The sequence below is a fragment of the Balaenoptera physalus genome (genome assembly GCF_965194825.1).
Source record: "Balaenoptera physalus genome assembly, chromosome: 3".
Lineage (NCBI taxonomy): Eukaryota > Metazoa > Chordata > Mammalia > Artiodactyla > Balaenopteridae > Balaenoptera > Balaenoptera physalus.
The window spans coordinates 93,580,787-93,607,814 of record NC_138890.1 but is presented as its reverse complement, the minus strand read 5'-3'; the positions used below and the strand labels follow the sequence as shown (position 1 = coordinate 93,607,814).

The 27,028-nt window shown below is 38.1% G+C and overlaps 1 protein-coding gene across 3 annotated transcripts in view; it reads left to right on the top strand.

The window, feature by feature from the left end:
• The window catches only part of LOC309658989 (uncharacterized protein), a 703,210-nt gene that overhangs the window by 99,596 nt on the left and 576,586 nt on the right, over positions 1–27,028 (top strand). Inside the window, exon 3 of one of the 3 annotated variants that reach the window (XM_082458306.1) lies at positions 15,087–15,183. The exons of 1 other annotated variant lie outside the window; for it this stretch is intronic. The gene's annotated coding sequence lies outside the window, so the exon portion shown is untranslated. Of the gene's footprint in view, positions 1–7,755; positions 15,184–27,028 lie in introns of those variants that run through there. One more of the 3 variants, XR_014262473.1, reaches the window with a different exon arrangement.

Here is a 27,028-nt window from a genome sequence, read left to right as displayed (position 1 = left end):
TCACTTTAGAAGTGGCATCACTCTTCAATTTGCCATAGTCCCCACTACTCCCTTTTATTTCCCACATAAATGTTACGTGTCAGCTGCCATATATCATTCTGCTTCCAGATTTTTATCCTTGTGGTGGAATTAGGAGGAAAATTATTTCTTGTACTTGTGTCTATATTAGGTGAGCAAAATGAGAAACATACACAGATACCAAATATTTACACTTATTTACTCACTCATGTTACCTGACAAGTTTGTATACTTGAGATTGTAAGTTATGTAGACTGTAACACAGGGCTCACTTGGATAGGTAAACTCTGATAAAAATAAAAAAGGATTTTACTTAGGTCTAAAGAGTGTTTAGGATTTTTGTAGGTAGATCCAAGTATGTTAGGGAAGGTAGGAAGGTTAAGTGTGTAAACATTAAAATGCAATTTGTATAAAAAATAGATTCAGTAGCAAAACAAGCTTTACTCACTTTTTGACTAGTGTAATTTGTGACGGGTTTGGTGACTTCTGAGGCTGAAATGAATGGAATGCATAAACAAATCTGAGAATGTTTCAATGGAAGTATCAGTCATGCCTTCTCTTTCTCTTTGCCTCTTGTCTCTAAGACAGACAGTCACATGCACACACATATACTCAGATATATACACACACACTCCTACACAAATATGCATACATACATGCATACACATACATACATACACGTGTATATATTACTGTTTGTCCCTTTGAATTGTTCAGTGACTTTAGACAATAGGATGAGAAATAATGTTGATAAAACTGCCAAAGTAAATGAATTACTAGGCCATAATTGTCAAAAGATTCAGGTAACAGAATTAGAGATATTATTTTCCTTCAGGCAGGCTCTTATGGAATCCACAGGGTCACAGAATCGGTAGGGACTAAGCCATGAACCATGGATGCCTTACAAATAAAATCAACAGATGACCATGTCCATGTGATTGCCAGCCAGTCAAGGCCTGGCTTTCCAAATTAACTGGGAAGGTCTGTTGTCATCTTATCTACATTAGTTGTGCTGCCTCCTCCAACCCTTGTTGCAGATGGAAAAAATAAAGTATTAAAAGATAGATATGGTTTTAAATAGGTTATTACCCGCTTCTTTCAGAATAGTAAAGAACCATTCTAAAACGGTACTTGAGTGCATTTGACTGAAACGTCTTCATGTAACGTGAGCCTCACTGAGCATCAGTTCGCTACACTTCACTGTACTAGCGATAGTTCTCACTGTAATATTCCATTCCAATTTATCTTACGCCAAGAAAACGAGTATTTCCTGAACTCCAGAGGCACAATTTCCTTTCTTTATGTACTCTGTCTTGAAAGAAAATGTCACTTCGAAACAAAAAGCAAATATTTAAATCTCCCCCTCACTCTACCCCATCCCTATCTTTAAAAGATTAGATATCAGGGTAAAATAATTTGTGGTAACTGTGAAAATTCTTAAGATGTAGCCTGGCTAACCCACTTCCGTTCAATACATAAAATATTTCTTAATAAACTGCTTGAAGCAAAATAGGAATTTCACAGTTATTAAGTCTATTTTTCTCTCTTTAGATACAACTACTGATTTCAAACATGTAGATTTGGGACCCATGAATGATGAAATTACTGTCCTGCAGGTGCATAATGGTAAATAAACATAAAAGGTTGAAAGTTTATGCAAGGCACATACGAACCAAGTGCCTACCAGGCTTTAGAATTGAAACGTGTCACAGCATTTGCTGTAGTGGAAAAGGCCTAGACATTTTGGGTTTGGGTCCTGTGGACACTAATTTCCATCTGTAAGGACTCCCTTTTTTCCTCCTACCTGTTTCCTTCCTTACTTCATCTATCCCTTCCTTTCTTTATAAAATGAACACTTACTCTGTGCTAGTTACTGTACCAGGTGCTGGAACACAACTCCCTGTATTAGCCTGCTAGGGCTGTCATAACAAAATATCACAGACTGGGTTATTTTAACAACAAAAATTTATTTTCTCATAGTTCTGGAGGTTAGAGTCCAATATCAAGGTGTTGGCCAGTTTGGTTTCTACTGAAGCTTTTCTCCTTGGCTGTCTTTTTACTGTGTCCTCACTTGGTCTTCCTCTGTGGAATTTGTCCCTGGTGTCTCTTCCTCTTCCTACAAGGACATCATTCATAATTAATTAGGTCCCCAAACTTACCACCTCATATAATCTTTTTTTTTCTGAAGTAAATAAAAATTTTTAAAATTTTATATTGAAGCATAGTTGGTTAACTGTGTTGTGTTAGTTTCAGGTGTACAGCAAAGTGATTCAGTTATACACATACATGCATCTATTCTTTTTCAAATTCTTTTCCCATCATTTAATCTTAACTACCTCTTAAAGGCTCTGTCTCCATACAGTCATATCTTAAGGTACTGGGGGTTAGGACTTCAACATATGAATTTGGGGGGGACCAAAATTCAGTCCGTCTCACACCCTAATGTAAGATCCCTCTTTTGGAGAGGATTATGGTATAATAAGAGATTAAGAAGGAAACAAAAGTATTAATCACTTGATCAAGGATGAGTCACTTCACCTCTCAACTTCTTAGCATTTTTCCTGTAAATGATGGATTGGGTAAATAATTTCTAGGATTCCTTACAGCTCTGATGATCTGTGATTCCAACTCTGTGTCTAAAATTAGGCCTGAAATACAGGGTGAAATAAATATGGAGAATGGGAAGGGACATGACCAGGCAGTGAGGAAAGTACCAACTGAAGGGTCACTGCTCCTTCTCTAGGGGTCACTGGTATGAATGTAGTCATTCCCCTTTAATTTTCTAAGAAAGGTTTCTTGTCTCTCATTATTTCAGGGAGTTGGTGGTTTTTATTAATCAGTCACTCATCAACTTTTTATATTCTGAAAAATTAACTAAAATTTAACAAATTCTTAAAACAAAAAAGCTATCTTGTTCTTGGAGTTGAGCAGACATTTTGTTGCCTGAATTTAGGCCCTGAGTCTCTGAAAGAATTCCCCAAACATGTACCACCCCGTCTGTAAAATAACTGGCCCCCTCACATCATAATATCAAATGAATGGAAGGAAACCCTTAGTGTTCCAGATTCAGTGCCATGTATAAGGCTCGTTTTCATCAATTGTGATTCTTCTTTCTGAAAATGAATTTCTCTTTTTTCCTTTTACCGTTTATCCAGTGTGAAGTAATTTAAAAATCCATTAACACATATTGCCATGTTAATTGGATGATATTCTTCAAGGTCAAGAAACTATCAATAGATATTGAATAGTGACTATAAATAAATTCATTACAGTAATTAGATTTGTCAATTAAAATTGGGAACCGCAACTCTTTATGACTGGATTAAAGGTGGATCACTTTGGGAAAATAATTTTGCTCAACATAATAGAGGAAGATTGGTTGATGATCTCATATGCAAGTTTGACCCCATGAGTGAAATAAGCTTCTGATTTTTTTTATATCAGCGGGTTCAGAAACTCCTGAAAGTGTGGATGCTGCTGAATTTCCTCTAAAAATATTTTTAGAAATTAAAACCAAGTGAAATATCCAACATAATATTTATCAAGAAGACACTCTAATAACAAGATCTAACATTTATTAAGAACTTGGTTTTTGCCAGATTATGTACTAAAACCTTAATGTATTATCTTTTTTACTCCTCATAAATTACATACCGCATGAGGTATATAATTATCTTCTTTTTGCAGGTGAAACTTTTCCATGGTCATTCATACTATTAATAAGTGCCGGAGCTGAATTAAAATTTAGGTCCATCTGACTCCAAGCCCAACACTCTTGTCACCTCTCTGCATGTGTATTACTAGATAAATATTTTAATTAATTTCACTTTATTTGTTATTCTCTCCAAAGTGAGAAGGTTTCTGGTAAAGAAAAATGTAATCCTTGTTGTTTTTAGTTTTAGTAAATTTGGAATGGTTATTCTGAAAACCAGATCACATAATTTATTGCATATTTCTTCATTTTTTAATCTGGAAGTTGTACAGTGTATAAAAGCTTGTAGTCACTATTTGCATTCTATTTTGTTGTGACACAGAGCTATATTTTTTGTCACATGTTCTCTCTTCATAAGGAGTCTGAATTGCATAGCAACTTTAGCATTACTGGTCTGGGGATGTCAGATGCTCTGTGTGTGGAAAAGAAGTGTGACGGTCTGTTTTTGATGCTGCCAATCTTATATATTCACTCAACAAATAATCATTAAGTGCCAGTCATGTGCCATAATTTAGCCTAGGTGCTGACAATACAACAGTGAATCAGAAGACAAAAACTGCTAAGTCAAAGAACTTATATTCTGAGAGTAGAAAAGCAGAATCAGTAGGTGATCTCAGATTTGTCTGACCCCAAAGTGCACACTTTATAAGTAAGCTATTCTGCCGTTTCTTATCTGCTGAGTCACTTTTTTAACATAAACCAGTACATTTGGTGTGTGTGTGGTGGTGGGGATTGAAGGTTTGGGGTTGTGCAGAATGTGTGGGTAATGACTAGAGAGTAACACACTAAGCTGTGTTTGTCTTAGTTTTTTTTAAAATATCACACTAACTGCTGACATCTGAGCATGTAATACCATAGGGCATGGTTCATACTTTCTGTTTGTTACAGAAAAATGTCTGGAGTTTGTGGTATGCCAGATCCCCAAGGGGAGTGGCCACCAGAAACTTCTGTGATGAGTGAGGGATCATTATACAGAGTAGCTATCAATGCTGAAAATCAACTTGAATGCCAACTTTTTATTATTTTAATAAATATTGAGCATTCATTATGTCTTAGGCTCTAGATAATGGAGATAAGTAAAGATTTGGGGGAATGACACAATGGGGCAGCATAGCAAATAGCACATGTTTGATATGGATAGAATATTAACTGTAAGTGTATCTGAAAATCAGGCTGAAGAGAATAGAATGTGTGCTTTGCCAAATGGCTTTTGATCTCATGGCAAAGAATGGGAACTTCTTTCCATGTCCTTCAAACTGGAGAACAGATAGATATCTTAGGGAATATGTGGTTGTTTTTAAGTGGTACAGAGGCTGATATATAAATCTATCCTCTCTATAATATCAACTTTTTATTGACTACCCGGAAGAAAAAAAACCCTAAATTTAAAAATACTAAGCATAGGGGCTTTCCTAGTGGCGCAGTTGTTAAGAATCCGCCTGCCAATGTAGAGGACACGTGTTCGAGCCCTGGTCCAGGAAGATCCCACATGCCACAGAGCAACTAAGGCCGTGAGCCACAACTGCTGAGCCTGTACTCTAGAGCCCACGAGCCACAACTACTGAAGCCCTCGCACCTAGAGCCCGTGCTCTACAACAAGAGAAGCCACGACAATGAGAAGCCCGCGCACCGCAATGAAGAGTAGCCCCCGCTCGCCACAACTAGAGAAAGCCTGCGCACAGCAATGAAGACCCAATACAGCCAAAAATAAAAACAAATAAATAAATTAAAAATACTAAACATAGATAAATTACAAAGAAGCATGCAGAGTGTATGTGCATTTTTAAACTTTTATATCTATTTATTGAAATATACATAGAGAAAAGTGAACATAAGTGTAGAGGTGGTAAATTTTCACTGATGACAGCTAATAGTGTATCAAGAAATAGAACATTAGCAGCACCCTCAAACCCCACTGTGCACTTTTCCAGTCTCTACCTCTTTCCACCAAGAGTGAGCACTTTCCTGACTTCTAACAGCACAGATTAGTTCCACCTGTTTCTGAACTTTATAGACATGGAACCATAGAGCAGTACTCTTTTGTGGCTGGCTTCTTTCCCTCAACATTGTGTTTGGGAGAGTCAACAATATTTTCTGTGTGTAGCTGTAGACTGTTCATTCTCCTTGTATCATGTTCATTGTGTGAATATACTACATTTTGTTTATACATTCTGCTCTTGAGGGGCATTTGGGCAATTTATAGATTTTGACTATTACAGATGGCTTTCATATGACATAAAAATATGTATGCATTTCTAAGAGCTAAGTTGCTGGGTCATAGGTTTATATATGTTTAGCTTTAAAAGATACAGTTTTTCAAAGTAGTTGTACAATTTATACTCATACTAGCAGTGTATTAGAGTTTTAGTTGCTTCAGGTTCTTGACAGAATTTTCCATTTTTTTAATTTTAGTCATTCTAGTGGGTATGCAGTGATACTTGATTTTAATTTTAATTGCATTTCCTAAATGAAATATTTTCATATTTTTAAATATTTTTCTTGTAATTTAGATACTCTCTTTGGTTAAGTGTTCATTTTTTGTCCACCTTTTTACTGGGTTTTCTGGTTTCATTTTTTTCTTATTGATTTGTAGAAGTTCACTGTATATTTTGGGTACTAGCCTTTTGCCAAATATCTGTATTGCAAATATCTTCTCTTACACCTTGTATTGAATATACACATTTTTAGCTAATACATAAGCATAAGACTTGAATTCAGTTTTGCTCACAAGAGGTCACTTTGGGCTGTGCCCCAAAGGATGAAAGTTTACTTATGTATTTGCTCCACTATCACTTAAGGATACAGGTGCCATATTCCCCAGCCCTGTCCTGGTCTCAAGTGCCCTATCCTTGAAGTTAAAACCAGGAAGATTCAAGAAGCAATGAACAAGGCTAGATCCTTAATGTTTGCTAATGCACTTCGTAGTCTCAGGAATGTTATAGAATTTAGGATAAAGAGTTACATCTAATAGATATCAGAAAACTGATTAGTGTTTGTAAGAGATGAGTGGCATGTATAATTGAATTAAATGCCATATTTTAGGAGACAGGTAGTTCTCACTCAAAGGAAGAAGGGGTTTTTAGAAAACTGTGCCCTTTTTGTTTGTAGGCACATGACATGTTTGTAATTCTGGAATGACAACATCAATATTGTTATGCAGAGCCCAGCCATGAAGGTCATGTGATACCTTAGCTGAAGCCTTCTCTTTGTATACAGTCTAAGTACTTTTTCTGTTTTTCTTCTTCACTCTTTATTTAAATATATGTATCAGTTAGGGATGCATTCTACTATAAATAGCAGTTTAAACACGTGAGGCTTAGTGATTTAGTGAAACAAGAAATTCATGGGTGAGGAGTCTAGGGCTGGCACAGAAGCTCAAGGAGGTCATTGGGGACCTGGTTGCTTTCCATCTTCCAACTCTGTTCTCTTTAGTGTGTAGGCCTTTGTCCTCATGCTTATCGACTCAGGGTCACAAGATGGCTGCTGAACCTACTGGGAGAGGATATGTCTTCCAGGCAGGAGGAAGCAAGAGAGCAAAAGAACTAGTAGGCTAACAGGCTTTAATTCATGTACAAAATCTCTGGGGATTTCTGCCTATTTCTTATGGCCTGAACTCTGATATATGTCCACACCTGGCTCCAAAGTAAGCTGGAAAATGGGACTGTTTTGTTTTTTAGCTGTGACAGTAAGGAAGGCAAGAACAAGGAGGCCTGTGAAAGGGGTGTAGTCTGCAGAATAGACCACAGAGCCTTCATCTCCCTCCCTTTTCTCTTACACATTTCATTTGTCATTATAAAAGTATTAGAGACTTGTTGAAGAAAGACAGCAAAGAACAAGAGCAAAGTACAAAAAAGTGTCCATCATTTTAACATCCTGAACAGTCACTGTAGATATCTTAGCTTGCATCTTCTAGTCACGTCAGAAAACAAGACCTGGGTGCTCAGTGTACTGTACTCATGGGTATTGGTGGTGTCACTGCCCTCAGGCGTCCTCAGGGACGCCTGATAAATAAATAAATGTACATCTACATTTATTTCTACAAGTGTCTGTATATTATGAAATCAGTAAGTTCACCCTGTTATATTTAATTCCAGTCCCACATCAAGGTTCATTCCACTTGTCTTTTTTCCTATATTTGTTAGCCCTTTCTCCACAGTGAGAAACCTGACTCCTTTTATCAACCATGTATTTACTTATTTGATCAGTCTCTCCATAACCTGTCTCCCATCTTACCACCTTCCCCTCCCACCCCTCTAGATGTCTTCTTAACTCTACTGAGCCTTCAGTAACGTGTGCCAGGCTGCTCCCTTACTTGGACATGACCTTCTCTTCCCGCTTGAGCTCAGGCAGCTTTGCTAGGCTGCCCATCTGCTCCCATTCCCTTCCTGCTTCCTAGACCAAGCCCTTCTCACCCACAAATGTTCTGGCTTCTCACTGGCTCAACAGAATACCTATAACCCCATTCTGACACTACCTTGCTTGGCCTTATCTGTCAGTTTGGGACAGAATTTTGCAGGAAAGGAAGGGAAGGAGAGAAGGATATAGAAGAGAAACTATTTGTCTTTTTATTTCATGGTGTGTTCTGATGTTAGAAACTTTACATTTTCTTTAAGTAAACCGGTCAGTCTTTTGGGGTGATTTCTTATCCTTTTACATTTAAAATGTGGTGCCCCATAGAGATATTAAAAATATACTATTTTTTTCTAAGTTTTTTGGCATTTAATTATCTATCAGACATTTTGCCTTTTAATGTGAGGGGAAGAGATCTAAGCTAATTTTTTTCTGTTATTACAATACCACCTTCCTTTTTTAACTTTTCTCATTTTCTCTCTTTTTTTTTTTATAGAATTGCCATTACATGATGCTATCTTTTTTAAATTTTATTTTACTTATTTATTTTTGGCTGTGTTGGGTCTTCGTTTCTGTGCGACGGCTTTCTCTAGTTGCAGCAAGCGGGGGCCACTCTTCATTGCGGTGCGCGGGCCTCTCACTGTCGCGGCCTCTCTTGTTGCAGAGAACAGGCTCCAGACGCGCAGGCTCAGTAACTGTGGCTCACGGGCCCAATTGCTCTGCGGCATGTGGGATCTTCCCAGACCAGGGCTCGAACCCGTGTCCCCTGCATTGGCAGGCAGATTCTCAACCACTGCGCCACTAGGGAAGCCCTCATTTTCTCTTCTTGTAGCTTCCCTTATCCTTTTTCTTTATGTTTCTTTCTACTTGTTTTTGACTTTTCTTCTTTGCACCTTTATATTCCCTCAAATTCTGCCACCAGAGATCACAAACCCTGCCAACTCTGCCCTACGGTGTCCTTTGCTTTCCACTCTGCATCCTCTGAATGCTCTCTTCCACCCTTTGCGTAACAGTCAGCTAGATTTTAGGAAATCAAGTTGTCATTCACAGTAATGAATGCCAAATAAATCAAAGATATTTTAGGCTCTTCCTAAGAAAGCCTAGGGAAAGAGAACCCTCTGATTGTCTAAGATCTTTCCAGCCCTAGCTTTCAGTCTGCAGCTGAAGTCAGCAGGATTACTTTTATATTCTTCCCTATATGGGGACTGTCTTGCCCTAAGCAAAGTGTGACTTGCTACTACAACAGATTTCTATCCCGGGGATACACTGGTCAGAAGAGGTTTTCCATAATATTTAGGCCAAATATTTTATCTGTTGGAAAAGGTAAGTTTAAAGGTTCCAGAAACATCCCAGTACAGCTCCCTCAATCCTCCTTGTTTTTCCACTCCTCTTCTCCAGATAAACAGAAACGTGCTTAGTTTGTGTGTTAGAAATAATCACAGATGCGAACTGCTTTACGTTTATGTCTCAGTATGATACCATGAGAATAACAGTTACTCATTTCAGTAGAGCAGATTTTATGTTATGGTATCATTTACATTTTCTAATGTATTTCCAGTCTTTAAAGCTCTATGGCAGGGCTTCCCTGGTGGCGCAGTGGTTGAGAGTCTGCCTGCCGGTGCAGGGGACGCGAGTTCGAGCCCTGGTCTGGGAGGATCCCGCATGCCGCGGAGCGACTGGGCCCGTGAGCCACAATTGCTGAGCCTGCGCGTCTGGAGCCTGTGCTCCGCAGCAAGAGAGGCCACGGTGGTGGGAGGCCCGCGCACCGCGATGAGGGGTGGCCCCCACTTGCCGCGCCTGGGGAGGGCCCTCGCACAGAGGCTAAGACCCAACACAGCCATAGATAAATAAAAAAAAAAAAAAAAAAAAAAAAGCTCTATGGCATATTTATCAGACTGCAACTTAAAGTGCGTAAGGATTAAGGGACTAAAGAGATAAAGATGAGGTTTAAAGAAAATTGGTTGGAAGGACTAAAGGACAGTGAGTAATTTTCCTCTCTTTTGATTCCCCAGTGAATGCATTTCTGAAGAACTTTGTTTTAGAAAGATGCTTATGTCCTGAGTGAAGTCAGAGAAGACACTAAAATGATGTGGTTATAATTAGGAAATGGTTGGGGATGGGGAGGGGGAGCGTATATAACATATATGTGGGCTAAGTGATTTTTGAAAACTATTTTCAAGGTGAAAGTAATAAGCCAACCATTTGCCAGTCTTTCTGGAACAGTCAACTCTTGATTATGTACGGAGACAGTGGTGTGGATGATTAGCAAAGAGTAGATAGTTTCCTATGCTTTTCTATTAACATGGGCAAGGGAGTGGTTGGTTCAGGTTGTTTAGCAGGTAGAGGAGAAAGAGAGAGTCTCCTTTCTCCTCAAACCTTCAACATTTCTTCCTTCCTTCTTATTTTAAGCTATAAGTTTGTTTCTTATCTCACAGAAGAGAAGTATTATTTCACAGAAGTAATCAGAAGAGAAATTCCTCTATCTTTCTCTCCTCACCCTATGCAACCCCCTACATCTTATCTATACATATGCATTCTACCTTTCATCCTTCACTATGGATGAAATGTGTTTCTTGCTATGGCAACACCCTCCACCTCTCCTCCCCCACCCGATATTCCTGCCATTTGCTCTTAAGACCCTATCTCCTCTGTCCTAATCAAGGACATTGCTCTAGCAAATCTTTTTTCTCTTGCTTCATGATTTTTTGCTTTTTGTCAAATCATTCCAATGAACAAACACATAAGCTTTTTCCTGTCTTAAAAACAGATAACAACAATAGCAAAACTCCAAAAAATTTTTTTATTCCATTTTTTGCTCTTCTTAGAGTAAAACTCCTAGAAAGGGCTGTTCTAATACATACTGTATATCCTTTGTCCCTATTTGTCTTTGAGCCCACTTGATGACCTTGAAACAGCTCTCATGAAGTATACCTGACTTTTATGTGGCTAAATGGGTTTTCTGTGAAGTCTTCCCTGACCAGCTTATATAAAAGAGCCTCCCCCATCACTCTCTATACCCCCGTTCTCCCTTTATTTTTTTTCCTCAGCCCTCATCAGCAACTGACATGCTGTATATTTACTTATTAAAATTTAAATGAGAATGTAAACTCACTGAGTCAGGATTTTTACTTTGTTGACTGCTGAGTCCTAGCACCTAGAACAACACCTGTCCCATAATGGATACAGAGTAAATGTTTATTCAGTGCATCGATAACTGGATGGTAAGGGAAACAAGCGTTTCTTATTTGTTTTAAAGTTCTAAGGGCTGAATTTGTGTCATGTTTGGATGGCACAGTGGGAAGGGAGAAAAGGATATATGTGTGGGAAGAGAATGGGGCCAGAGCCCAAGTATCACCTGTTTGGCACCAAATCAAAATCCTTGGAAGGGGATTCTGCCTCTGAGTGATGATGTAGTGATTCATATAGCATAAAGATGGTTGATAGACTTTGTTAGGCATCAGAGTAACCAATTAAGATATCCTCATGTGAAGTTGGACAACTCCAGAATTATTTGGTCATTAGTAAAGCAAACCTGAGATATGCTAAGTAGGAGAAACTATTTCCAGGACTGACTGGCCCCATGAATTCTTGAAGTCAATTTGTCACAAACTGTAACTTCTTTAATAATACGTATATATTTTTAAGATAAGGACTAATATTCTTTTCTTTTTTTTCTTTTTTAATTTATTTATTTTATTTTTGGCTGCATTGGGTCTTCGTTGCTGCTCGTGGTCTTTCTCTAGTTGAGGCGAGCAGGGGCCACTCTTCGTTGCGGTGCTTGGGTTTCTCATTGCGGTGGCTTCTCTTGTTGCGGATCACGGGCTCTAGGCACGTGGGCTTCAGTAGTTGTGGCATGCGGGCTCTAGAGCACAGGCTCAGTAGTTGTGACACACAGGCTTAGTTGCTCCGCGGCATGTGGGATCTTCCCAGACCAGGGCTCAAACCTGTGTCCCCTGCACTGGCAGGCGGATTCTTAACCATTGCGCCACCAGAGAACTCCCTAATATTCTTTTCTTAAGAAGCATTTTTGGCTTACAAAGAGAGGCAGCATAAAAAATAACACATTATGTATATGAAAGTCAGCAGCTGCAATGCAATGAAAATAAGACAATGAGATTTTTAAGTTAAAAATATTCTAATTTCAAACCTCCTGTCTCTTACTATTAAAAAAGTTCTCCAAGGCAACAAGATATAGCTATAAAAGCTTGAAATCTGTTTAAATCTTAGCTCTATTACAAAACTAATGGAATAGCAAAATGGGGGATTTCTTCAGTTTCTTTATTTGTACATTGAGGATTCTGGACTGGAGTTGAGTTAGCAAATGTATTTCATCTTCTGTGCCAGCTGTGAATGATTGGTAAGGGCACCCTAGAGTGCTGTGTGGATAGGCACTGGAGACCACACCTAGGCTTAGCAAAAATGAAACCTGAAATTGATTGGTGCTGTCTGCCTTGGGTTTAGGAAAGATGAATGGCAGCGTGTGTGTGTTGTTTCTTTGCTTTCCTGGACTTTACAGTCTCTAAGATATTTTTCAGTTCTAAAATTCAATGATTGGAGTGCCTAGTATGTTATATACAGTTTTTGCAGTAAAGGCAATGATAAGATTTTATATGTAAGATAATAAAACATTCGTTTTAGTGTATGCTTTTGGAAAATCTGAATATCTTTCGTAACATTTTCTTCTAAAGGTTCTGGGATTTATATATTACTCAGAATATTTTTACACTGTGTGTGAAGTGCAACATGATAAGTGTATACAAGCAGCATATTGAAATAGTAGTGATATTTTGCCATAGAAAACTCAAGTCAGCATCAATTAATATAATTCACCTAAATCAAGTTTTAGTTTAATTTAAAACAATCTTGCAGTTTTACCCACTGGTGTTGTCTTATGATAAGCCTATAGGAGGTGCTATTTTGGCGTCCAGGAAATGAAGCATTTCAACTGCAATCTTTCCAAATTACTATAGAAACTTCTAGAATTGAGTGATGCTGTCTTAGTTAAAATAAATATAAGGGTGAGATGTAAGGGAGAATATCTAGAGATCTTTAGAGATAATTCAACTTTAAACGTGGAACCTTAATTATGATGCAGACGTAGTCTGCTCCAGTTTTTATTTCTTAGAGCAGTTCTTCCTTGCCCACCACCTGTAACATGCCATATAAAAGAAATTGGAAATTTTAGGTCGAGTATATGGATCTGATATAATTTCATCTATTTTTCAAGAAAGTATCAAAATATGATACAATTATGTAACTGGCTGAAAAACATCATTATGTTTGGGGTATTTTTAGTGCAATAACCTAAGTGATCACAAGAAAGAAATGTCAGTTTGTGGAAGTAAGCATGTGTTCTTCATGTAACTGTTAAATATGTCTTACTCATCTTCACACCTGGCACTGAATTTGACACTTAAGTTCTTAAGTGTCAATTTTTTGAATAGAAATAATTTAAATAGTACTTTGGATAAATGTACTTTGAAATGCATTATTTCATATATAATCCTGGAGTTATTTGTGGTGTTTGGATTATCTGAACTCATTTTCTCTAATTTCTGATCTTCGATATAATCAAAGGGTTTTTTTTAAGAACTGAAAAGGGCATTTAGAAATCATCTAACTCAATCCTCTCATTTTCCTTTCCTTTCTTTTACTTTATATTTTTTGTGATTTCTATGTTCATCTTGGTCATGTGCTTTTATTTTTGTTTTCCCATTTGTTTGGTCTGGTCTTATTATTTTAGAACAAATACAATGAAATAAGTCAGATTCCACTTTCTAGAGGAAGCTTAGGGTCAGCCGAACACCTGGTTCAAAGTGAAATGTCTGTTAAATTAAGCGAACAGTGGTTTGCTTTCACACCCTGACCAAATTGTCTGATTTTAGTCTGGACTGGGTTGATGGTTTTCCACTCAGACAATCCGATTTTGTCCTTTTAGTAAGCTGATTTGATTAACTGTGTTTATTTTGCCTGCATCGATGTAATCTCTAACTAATGGCCTCAAGGTGTCTGTGGTGTGCAAGCAGCTCAAGGGCTCGAGGTTTTTGTTTTTTTGTTATTTTTATTTACAAAGCAGTCACGTCCTGCTGGCACGGTCCACGTTGTGTTCGTTTCTTCTTTGAGCACTTGGACAGTGCTTTCTACCCAGCAGGCTCTCAATATTTGTTTTTTAAATCTCTAGGTATTCTTTTACTTGAGATATAGGTTAAGAGGTTTTACCATGAATTAGGACCTCACCTATGTGATTCTGATATGAATTCCTCTGGAATCTTATCTGAACAACTTTGGATCTTCTCAGCTCTTTCAAAGTCTTCCCAAACTTTGACCATCTTTGAAGACCTTGTTATGGGATCTCCTTCTGGAATCTGAGATGCTTTCAATAGTTACAAATACCCTATTCATTTCCTTTTCATTTTCTAGATTTACTGAAACTCCAAAGTTGTTTTTTCATTGAGTATTACTCATAAGCTTATAGATGAAAATTTTTGAATAAAGGGAAGAGAATTCTGTATTTAAGAACATAGAAGGAGGGGGGTGGGTGGTGGTGGTGGGATGAACTGGGAGATTGGGATTGACATATATGCACTAATATGTATAAAATAGATAACTAATAAGAACCTGCTGTGTAGCACAGGGAACTCCACTTCGCTGTACAGTAGAAAGTAACACAACATTGTAAAACAACTATACCCCAATTAGAAAAAAAAAGTCTAATTTTACATTCACAGAAAAAAAAAAAAAGAACATTGAAGAAAATGCAGAAGTGGGAATCTTGTAACACCAAAGGGATTCAAAACTGGATGTAGACATGTCTCTTTGTTTTACATATGAGGAAATGATATCAAAGAAAGACTGAGTTGTCCAAGATGCACACTGGTTAGTGACTGAAGGATCCTCAGACTCCTATTCCAGTGCTGTTTCAACTTAACTGTCCTGGGAGGTAAATCATAAGTTGCTCAGATTTTCACACCTTTCCATCTCTATTCCTGCTCTTTCTTTTGTCTAGGGTAAATCAGAAGTGACCAGATCTCTCTAAACCTTTCCCTGAAACAATGAAAAGAGAAACACTGAAAGATGCTGCTGAGCTGGGTGTGGGAGACTGGGTAAGGGTGAGTGGTGAGTGATTAAACATGGAAGATTTCATACATCACATTTATCTAATATTTGCAGTTTTTAAAAAACTTCACCAAGTTGCATGGGCTTTTACAGCAGACTAACCATCTCATAACCATCAACACTCCCTAGAAATTGTTTTCTTCCTTTTTCTGTTATATAGGAATGCATTTCAATTTAGGGTACTTTAACTGTCAAAAATACCAGAAAGAGCTTTTGCACTTTATGCAATCTTCCCAAACTCCTCTCCGGTAGATGCACAGTGAGAGCAATTTTGAAGCAATCCTTGGTTTGCCTTCCCATTGCCCTTTCACCCCTGTTGAGGCTTTCAGCTAATTAGGTCTTCCTGACATTTCAATGAGAGTTATACTGTGCTCTACCTAGAGCGGTAGATTGGGGAAGGTCACACAACTCTAGCCTTGCTGGGATTTATTTGTAAAAACCATATTTTGTTTAGCTATTTGACACCTAACATTTCAGTTGCCCAAGTGCTCACAATTTCAAGGTTCCAATGAACTGCAACTTAACCATTTTAACTTTAGGTCAGCCTCTTTACTCTGTTTCTGCCTCTTATCTTTAGGTATTACGAGTCTCAAGTCATAATGAAATCATTTTTATTTTGCTTTTTAAAAATTTGAAGAAATGTTGAATGTCAGGACAGAATCACTGGGTTTATTTTTATGGGCACATTACTTAAAGATTAAAAGGCAATGAAAGAACAAGGACCTCTCAATATTTTTAGCATACAGTGTGCTTTGGAAGGCAGCAAATCAGAGGGTGGTCAGTGCTGTGGTATACCTTCACAGAGGAACGAAGCCAATTAATGTACAATTACTGGCATCAGTGCTTTATTTGGAGGGTCTTTTACAATGAAACTTTTTAACAGGATAATTGCAGACATCTGCTCCATGTTACCTTAGCAGCAGCATAGCCAGTATTTGCTAAGATGTTCTGAGCTTTTACAGCTTTACACAAAAGGACATATTGGCAATTCCGTTTTCTATATAATAGGCATACTATGCAAAATACTGAGCTAGAATTCAGCATTGTAAAAATGCTCAATGTCACCAGAGCGATTGACTTGTTCCACCTGGCTTTCAGACATTTGGAGAAGCAAAACATATGTACCTTAATTGCAAAATGTGGGCTTAATGAACATGCAGCCGTTATGTTATACCAAATGCAACAATCGACATGATGGCAAGCTACTTAAGAACATGTCACAATGTTTGGTTTTTAAGAGGTTTGCCTTTGGCAGTGTTTCAGAGAAGAATGTGTTTCTTACATTTGCAGTCCTGTGAGCCAATAATAAAGTGTTCAGCATATGAGGCTGGTATTTATTTTAAATTGCTATGTCAATATTTTTGTTTAAAAGCAGGTTTGATTCCCTGTGTGGACTTTGTTGAAGCCTTCTATCACTGCTTTTTATTTGAGTTTTGATTTAGCTTCTTTCCCCCCTGATTTTGTGTTTCGCAGAATGGCTTGCATGAAAGCCTTCTGATTGGGTTGGGGGAATAAAGTTGCTATGTGAATTTCAAAGCTCAGACAATGTAAAAAGGAGCAAACACTTGCTCAAGGAATCAGAGAAGTGACTGCAATCAAGCAGTGTTGGTTTTGTGACCTTGAAGCTTCCCAGAATAGCTACAACACTTGGAATAATGGAAGCCCTGAATTCAAATGCCTCAGGATGACCTCATCACCAGCAGCCCCCTTCCTCCTCCTGATATGTCTCCAGGCTTTATGCCAATGTTTAGTCCGTTAGCAGGAATCCAGAAAATCAGGCTTTTGTTTTTGAAAATACAAAATAAAGGCAGCCATTATGGTATATTGCATAACTGATTTAATCCTAATGTGGTGTCAAAACAAATTTCCTCAGTAGTTGAGAGAATGCTTTATCTACCACAGATACAGTTGCTTGGTTGATACTGGGTGCTCTTCCAATAAATTGTTGGGCCGTTCTGTTCATGAACTCTCACAATTCTGCATCCCAAGAACATTTTCGTGGGTAATTAAAACAGTCTTTTTATAACGGCAGTATGAAACAGTATGCATCATCTATACACGCTGAGCTGAAAAAATATTGTATTCATAAGTTAAATTGGACATTTTGAAAGGTTAACACAAAAAGCTGCTTTGCTCTTGGTAATCAATAAAGAAAAAAGGATTTCAGGTAATTAAAACCTGTGAAGTGAACATTTCTCATTTGGAACCTATTAAAAAGAATGTAAGCAGACAGAGGCGAGAGATAAATATGGAAAACAAGTGCTTCAAAATTTTTGTTATGTGTTGGCAAGGGAATGTAACAACATGTATTCTGAGGTCTGAAATAATGTAACATGTTATTACAGATAATATAACAAATTATACAGTCTGTGTGTAAGTTATGTATGTACATTACTTAATTTAAGCATTAGGTTGCGATTTTAAAATATGCCTATACTATATTTTGGGCTCTGATTTAGCTGTTGTTTAAGTTTTTCTTACAGAAAGTTTGAGCTTGGAGGCAGTATGCAGCATGAATGCTTGTTAGAAATGCAGAATTTCAGATCCATTCCTGACCCACAGAATCACAATCTGCAATTTAATGAGATCCCCATGTGATTTATATGCACATCAAAATTTGAGGACAGGCTTTGGGTGATTGTCCTACTAAGGTGTGTTGTCTCTTAAAAATTCATGCTCATTTTTTTAGGCCCAAATCAGTAGTGTTTCCTGGGCCAAATATAAGGATAACAACAGACTCTGCCTAGGTTATTTCAGAGCTCCTGACTTCTCGCAATGTAGCAACTAAGGGAATTAAATGCTGAGAGTGGAGCCAGACTCCATGCCCAACACTTGCATCTAGGCCCTGTTGATACAACTTTTCTCTTTGTCTAATGGCAGTGTTCTTTCCTCTTTCTTTGCTGTTTGCCTATGAAAATTTGATCTCTGGTTCCAGATTACAGTTTTCTTTACTAGACATTAGAAATCACCTCTGTGGAATTTTGTTTGTGTGTTTGTTTCTTTCTTTGTTGGCATATTCTCAGCTCTTTAGAATTTTTCCTAGAATTCTGACCTTGGCTATAGATACTGGACTGAAACATCTGAATACTTGCCATTTTGTGATGGTTAATTTTATGTGTCAACTGGACTGAACTAAGGGTTGCTCAGATAGCTGGTAAAGTATTATTTCTGGGTGTGTCTGAGGGTGTACTTCTGGAAGAGATTAGCATTTGAATCAGAATATTGAGTAAAGCAGATGGCCCTCCCCAGTGTGGGCAGGCATCGTCCCATCTGTTGAGGGCCCCAATAAAACAGAAAGGCAGAGGAAGGGTGAATTAGCTTTCTCTTTTTGAGCTGAGACATCCATCCTTTCCTACCCTTGGACATTAGACGTCAGCTTCTGGTTCCTGGGCTTTTGGATTCAGATTGGGTTTTATACTCTTAGAACCATCCTCTTCCCTCCCACCCCAGGTGCGTCAGTTCTTTGATTACCTGCCTGTAATTCCTGCTTCAGGTCTCAGCACACAGCTTCTGCCAGGTACAGGATGCTAAACTATAAAATTCATTTTGCTTTCTCTTCAGTTTTCATATAGCTTTCAGAACATTGAAGTAGCATATGCTTCATTTTAGTTTTGACATAGAGTTGCAAAGATGTATTGTTTGTATGATAGAAGAGATCTTTTTTTTTATGCTAGGGTTAAAATATATGGCTATGATGTTTTAAAAAAAATATTTATTTGTTTATTTGGCTGTGCCGGGTCTTAGTTGCGGCACACGGGATCTTTTTTAGTTGCGGCATGCAGGATCTTTTAGTTGCGGTATGCGAACTCTTAGCTGCAGCATGCAAACTCTTAGCTGCAGCATGTGGGATCTAGTTCCCTGACCAGGGATCGAACCTGGGCCCCCTGCATTGGGAGCGTGAAGTCCCTGGCTTTTGGAATAAATATTTTGTATATATGTATATATATGTAAATTTATTTCCAATGAAGAGTAAGTACCTATGCTGTGTGCTGTGCAGTATAAGGATGAATTATAAACTACATGGTTTAGAGCACCTAGTGCATATAACTGTAATACAGGTAGGCCAGTGTATAAGTGCTATGAAAATAGAAGTGACAAGGGCATTAAGTGCTCAGAGTAGAGAGAAGTCACATCTGGCTGATATTCAGGAAAAGGCTCAAAGAAGAGGCAGTATCTGAACAGAACCTAAATGGGATAGGGAAATAGTATTCCCAGCCCAGAACATAGCAAGGGCACAGATGCTAAAACAGATTTATTTAAGATGTACCCAGAATTATAATGGACATTCAGGTGAAGCTGAATATGTGTGAAGGCAAGTGGTGGGAGACAGAGGAATCTGATCACAATGTGCTAAGCATGTGAACTGGATTTCTGGAAGGAGCACAATTGTTAGTGACAGAAATGGGAGAAAAATAGTGCTGTAGGGAGAAGTGCTGTAGGGAGAAAGGCAACTTTGTGCCTGAATGCCTGCCTGCTGAAGGCTGGCCATGAAAAGGTCACACTTAGCAGTAAAGGAATGCACATGAAGTCATCTTTGTCAGTCTAAGCAAGATTTCTCATCCAGAGGGGAAAAGGATATGTGTATTAGAAATCAGTGGCACCATCAAGTGATTGTCAGCAGCCACATAGCTCATAGACAAAATAATACATTGGTCATATGTTTGGCCAAATGGATCTAATAAATTGAGAATCCAGAAAACCCACTGATCAAACTTTGCAGCTCAGGACAGATGAAACAAGTAAAGTGATTGATTCTCATTAACCAGGAGAGAACAGGTGAGATAGGAGACTAGTGTAATGAATGGAGGTGAGAATGGAGACTAGTATAATGGAGGAAGCACTGACTCAGGGCTTAAAGACAGGGACAACGATACAATTCTCTCCTAATTCACTGTGTGACTCTTGGCAAGTCACTATAGCTTTCTGGGCTTCAGTGTCCTCGTCTGTAAAATGAGGACAGTCTGTATTCCTGGCCAATGTGGATACATTTTGCCTAATTTTCTAGGTCTTTTGAGGATCACAGTGAACAAACAAATTTCAGTTTGGGAGACTGTGCCAACCAATATGGTGAGGTGGGAAATTTAAATTTCTTTCTGAATATCAAGATAGTAAAAATTTTGTTGAATCTACATTCTACATGTTGATGCAAATGGAACCATTGCTGGACACTCAGGCAGTAGTGGTAGAGGTGCAGAGTTTGAGAAGCAGCACCAGTGGACCCAAGACCATGTTCACTGCCTTTTTGACCACTGGACTGCTGGAGGAGTCAGAGGAGGGTGGGAGTTAGAAGTTATGACTGGGGACATCCGCAGGTAGCTTTGTAGAATAGGACATGATGTTGGGCCTTCAACAAAAATGCTCTACTGCTAGCTTGTGCCTGGGTCCATGATGCTTAAACTTCAGGTTGTATATTTTTGGTGTTCATCATTGTGGAAGATCGTTTAAGACTTTGGCTTCCAAGTGTCACATAGTTTATGCACTGCACGGAATGTCTGCCAATCAAGTAGTATATCTCAATGGGATATATTTTAAAATTCTGGTGGCTGTAATTACCTCTCATTACAATTTTCTACAACGTCTACTCTGGAAAGAATGCTACAAAAATAGAAAAAAAGATGTATTTTCAGAAAATTATTCACAATTAATGCCAAGTGAGTAAAATTCCTAAGTGTTTAAATGCTAAGTAAAAGACAATACTAACTTGACCTTCTTCAGTTTTCATATGGAAGCTTGTGAAGTTTGGGTAGGATAAAGAGAAAAGTACCTTTTATTCCCAAAGGTTTTTAAAACCTGCCTTTAGTAGGCACTCTGTGTCTTCTCTTTGTAATCTCAGGTTTTATAGTCTCCTTTATCAATTGTGAGAGGTGTGGAATGCTAGTTTGTATCTTTCAGAAGGGACACCTGGGTCAACAGGTTGAAAGAACTTTGAAAGTTATTTGTATCTTTGCCAGTCACTGCATTGTGTGAGAATCGCCCTAGCTAGTGTGTAAACTACCTTTGAATAAGAGGCAGAAAATGGAATTTATCAGGGGACAATGCCCTTTGTTTAGAAGGAGTAACAAAAGATGAACAAAAGGACACAGCCAGTCTTCTGTGTTCAGTGTCCCATTTTTCCAGATAAAAAAGGGGATAATATTCAATCTTGATTGTGCACAGAGGCCTTTGGTACTTTAAGGAGATGGAGGAAGAAGAGAAATGAAAAAAGAAAACGAACGATATGTTCTTGAACTGTGACTTCTAGCAGCTGCATTTAAAAAACAACGATTACATTTTTTGAGTGTATCTGTGAGGCTTATCCATTATGTGGGCAAACACAATCTGATTACTATTTGTTATAAGCTCATCTTGTCTGCTTTTATTATAGACATCACCTTCAGATGTGGGGCCACTGCAGCCATTAAATCAGGAATATTTAGCTATTATTTGTAATAAATGTCAGCAGGGCTGAACTGAAGCCAGCAGGAAATGTTCAGGGCAGAAAACACACTGACATTCATTCATGCAAATTTGTACCACTGGTAGAATTAATCATAAAGAGGGAGGGTAGAGCATACAATGCATTTATATTACTGGTTTGGCCAGTTCTCCTTCTTCTTGAATATGAGAGTTATAATGAACAGAGAGCAAGCTACTGACAAATAGTCCCATGTGAAGTACAGGCAGCAAGATTAACTTTCCAAAGCAGGCATGTCTGGGTTTATAGTAGATCACCTTTCCTTCCCTCCACACTACCCTGGCCATCTGAGGCAGTTTGTGGTGTGCTTTTTCCTCTTTAAAAGACATCTAGATTTATGGGACTTCCCTGGTAGTCCAGTGGTAAAGAATCTGCCTTTCAATGCAGGGTATGCGGGTTCGATCCCTGGTCAGGCAACTAAGATCCCACATGCCGCAGGGCAACTAAGCCCAAGCGCCACAACTACTGAGCTTGTGCGCCTCAACTAGAGTACGTGTGCCGCAAACTACAGAGCCCACGTGTTCTGGAGCCTGCACGCCACAACTAGAGAGAGAAAAACCTGCATGCCACATCTAGAGAGAAGCCCGTGCACCACAATGAACAGCTCGCGTGCCTCAACGAAGATCCTGCGTGCTGCAACTAAGACCTGACGCAGCCAAAGAAAAATAAAAATAAAAAATAAGACATCTAGATTTAGCATGCACATAACTCTTACCTCTTAAAATCATAGGGACACTCTAAAGAACATTCTGTGAGTTTTGCTGAGTGCTGGACCAGACTTACCTTATTATAACTCAGGATGCTTACATCACATTGGGAAGCTATGGTGATAGGAACTTAGCTGTTGGTGATTAAGAAACTGTAGTTTACCAAAAAGAAGAAAGTTTAAATCCTTTGTAATCTGCCTCTGTGTAAAGTGAGGTGAAACAGCTTCTACAACTGAATAATCTCCTCAGAGAAGATTGTAATCACCATTATCAAACATAGCTATTTGATATAGGAGTATCATTTAATTCTGTGAGTGAGTAAAGTTATAACCAGAAAAGAATTAGTGCACTTATTTTTTTAGAAAAGTGAGAAAAATACAAGATGAAAGCATACTTTAAAATTTTTCTCATTTTCTCATTGCATGAAATTATTATTCATTAGGAAACAAAAACTGCTGAAAGGAGCTGGCATTAAATATAGGTGATTTCAAAGATACTAATTCTTATGATATTTTAGCCCTATCATTTGAATAAAAAACATGAAGAACATGAGATAAAAATATGCTAATTCTTATGATATTTTAGCCCTATCATTTGAATAAGAAACATGAAGAACATGAGATAAAAATATGCTTAATAAAGTTAACACAAAAATGCTTTTAAAAATCGTATACTCATATTAATCAAAATTAAGGGAAAGTCTTCTAAAATGTTTCATGTATCATGGAAGTCAATTCAAAGTAATGCTTTTCTAAAACAATGTCAACCCTCGCCCCCGCCCCTGCTGCTCTCACTTGTACACGTATTTATAGAAGGCATATTATAAACTGAAGCACTTTCCTTGCTAATTCTAATCCTTGATGTGATTATGTTTCTTGCATTATTTTTCTTAGTGTAGGTTTTAGGAGAGAGCTTACACAAGTCAAATGGAAAAGGACATTTCTGTTAATTAAGTGAAAGTTGTACTGAGTATAGCAACTGAATTGAATGACTTATGCTATAATTAGGGAGATCAGAAGTGGCATCAAGAGAGGTGTAGAACATGTTTTTTGCCTATGGGATGTTTGCAGTACCAATGGAGAAAACTAGAGAAGCTGATGTAGCATTGTGACTTCACAACTTTTCAAAGCTGAGCTACTCTTTTTAACAATGTCCTTATGGTGTAATTATTGATTCCATGTCTCATTCTACAGAGGATTTGCAGAAATTATAGGAACGTGTTAAAAAAATAAAGGGATGAAAGAAGTATAAATTAATGGCAGCAGTAAACATTTCTTTATAGGGAAGATCAATATAAGGGGGATAGATATTTACACTGCAGATACATAGACTATTTAGCCTTACAGAGTTACTAAAGCTGAGTCAAAATTTTGGCTTTGGGTCTTCTAGTGGCCAAAAAGAAAGAGCAATATGATTCTTATGTGATTAGAATTGTTGGAAAGAAGAAAGTATTAGTAATTTGAGGCAGACAGACTCTGTGGTGGCCCTCATGATTCCTGCCTCCTGGTATTCATGTTCCTAGTGCAGACTCTTCCCCTTGAGTATGGTCAGGATCTATAACTTCTGACTAAGAAGAGTATGACAAAGGTGACAGGACATGCATGATTATCAGTGAGTAAGTGATTACCGTACAGAAGATTATACCACCCCTCTTGCTAGGGCTCTCAAATTCTCTCCTTTGCTGGCTTTGAAGAAGCAAGATGCCATACTGTGAGCTGCCATAAGGAGAAAGCCAGTGGAGGGGGAAAGTAGCCTCCAGCAAACTGCCAGCAAGAAACTAAGCTTCCGAATCTAGCAGCACAAGGAATTGAATGCTGCCAACAAGGACATGAGTGGATCATTTCCCACTTGAGCCTCAGTTAAGACTGCAGCCATGGCTGACACCTGTATTGAAGCTCTATGAGACCCTGAAACAGAAGAGCTAGATAAATCGTTCCTGGACTCCTGACCCACTGAAATTGTGAGACAATAAATGTGTCCTGTTAAAAGCACTAAATTTGTAGTAATATTGTTGTGCAGCAATAGATAACTAATGGGTAAATATAAGAAGAACTCTTTTTCAGTTCCTCTGCTGTTTGGGTCCTAAAAGTGTTCTTTATTTTTAATTTATCTTTGGGACCCAAGAATTTTTTTCTCCACATCAAATTGCCTGCATCTCCACCTCCTCTTATAAATATGTTTCCTTTGGTTTCAAAGACAGTTATTACATATCCCTATGTCTTCTCCCTTTTCCCTCTCTTTTTTTTTTTTTAAATAAACTTATTTATTTATTTTTGGCTGCATTGGGTTTTTGTTGCTGCGTGCAGGCTTTGTCTAGTTGCAGCGAGCAGGGGCCACTCTTGTTGTGGTGCACAGGCTTCTCACAGTGGCTTCTCGTGTTGTGGAGCACGGGCTCTAGGCGCACAGGCTTCACTATTTGTGGCACGCAGGCTTGGTAATTGTGGCTCATAGGCTCTAGAGTGCAGGCTTAGTAGTTGTGGTGCATGGGTTTAGTTGCTCCGCGGCATGTGGGATCTTCCTGGACCAGGGATCGAACCCGTGTCCCCTGCATTGGCAGGTGGATTCTTAACAACTGTGACACCAGGGAAGTCCCATTTTCCCTCTTAAGATGGTTCTCTTCTCTACACCCAAAGAAAAGTGAGCATTCAATCTCTGGAGAGACTACAGATTGTTTTTCTCTTTCTGAAAGATTTTGATGCTGCTTTAAAAAATAAGCATAGCACAATTTACAAAGTATAAGTATTACAAAAAATTTTATAAAGGAGATAAAATAGAAAACACAGATTATATTTATTATGTATCAGGCTCTATTCTAAGTGCTTACATGTTAACTTATTTTACATTAATAAAAACTTTTTCAGAAAAAAATTGAAACAGAGAGGTTAAATAACTTTCTCAAGGACACACATTTAAAGTGCAAACTGGAATCCAATTCCAAGTATTCTGGTTTCAGAATCTGTACTTTTAACTACTGTGCTATCCTGCCTCTTAAATGCTGTTAGTAGGAGAAGACAACTATTAGAATGGATGCAATTGTATGTAAAGCTGAGTCTAAGTTTCCTGGTGGTACTGCAGAGGATGAAATGTGCTAAGTATTTAATTTTAATTGTGTTAAGAATGCATTTATGAAGTAGCTGTGAATCAGCCTCCATATAATAAAAGGAGATTCACAGAGTTGTTTTTGAAGCCACCTTCAGCTTTCGATTTGGGGAAGTAGCCCATATCATCTCCTCATCAGGAAGCTCATTTCGGCACCAATTTTGATTAATCTGAATTTTATTTTAAAAGGTAGCCTTTGCATTTTTTTCCACTTTGATTATTCTCCTTGAAACTTCTAGTTTAAGCAACACAACCAACTGATGCATCAGCCTTTCAGGATGAATCACCTTTGGCCTCCTGTAGCCATCATCCATCTCCACCTTTCCTTCTTGATTGTTGAAGTTTTGTATAGTGTGATGGTTAATTTTATGTGTCATCTTGGCTGGGCTATGGTGACCAGATATGTGATCAAACATTATTCTGTATTCCTGTAAGGGTTTTTTGGATGAGATTAACATTGTTCCTGAAAAGCACAAAAATTTTACCTCACTCCATCGAGAAAGAATTCTGCTAGCAGACAGCTTTTGACTTGAACTTCAGCACCAGCTCTTCCTAGATCTCTGGCTTTCCAGACCACTCTGCAGATTTTGGAATTGCCAGCCTCCATAATCATGTGATCCAATTCCTTAAAGTAAATCTGTTTTAATGGTACTGTTTCTCTGGAGAACCCTGACTAATACAGTATCCATGTGCTTCAGGGGAGGTTGGTCTTCCTTTTAGTCAAGAGGTGAAAAGGAAATGTTAGAGGAATTCTACTGGGAACATTTTGAGAAATGTTTCCTCAATTGTAAAAGGAGATACAAGACAGGAGATCCTTTCTTTTATCACTCTGGACTTCATTGGCTGGTGTGACACCAGGACCAGTGCTGGTTAACTTGGAATGAGGGGAGGAGATAGCCACAGAAACCAAGGCTATATACTCAGGATGGCAAAGCAGGAAACTGAGACATTCTAGTTGCTTGAGATACTGTTGAGCTGCTGAATTAGCCAACATAAGAACCCTGAGTTTAAAACTCCTTTACATGCAAGATAATAAATATCTATATTGTTTAATCAATTCTAATTGGGTATTAATTTTACTTGCTGGTGAAAATATACTAATGGATGTTGTTAACCATTGCATATGTCTCTGGGGAGTTGAACAAAGTGACCTGACATGTGTAATTATTAGATACTGATTACCAAATCAGTTACAACCTCATAAGAATACAAGGTCCAGACAGTTAATATATTTGAGTGAACAATAAGGTGTAGTGGGGACTGTGGGGTACCTGTGGGGTACCTGAAGAGCTGCCCTTACAGGGCAGCTACTCAGCTCCTACGAATTGTTACCATGAAAATGCAATCTAAGTACTGTCAGTTTTTTTTGAATTGGAATTGGAAAAAATCTGTATTTTTCTTTAAAACCTTCCAATTTTTGAATGTTTATAATTAATTGTTTATAAGAAGTAAAACACGAGTGGGTCAGACAATCAAGGTTGAAGGCCAGAGTCCACTTGAAAGGTTCTAGTTTGCAATTTCTGACATAAAACGTGGTGAATTTATGCCAAATATAATTTCTTGTTTCATTTT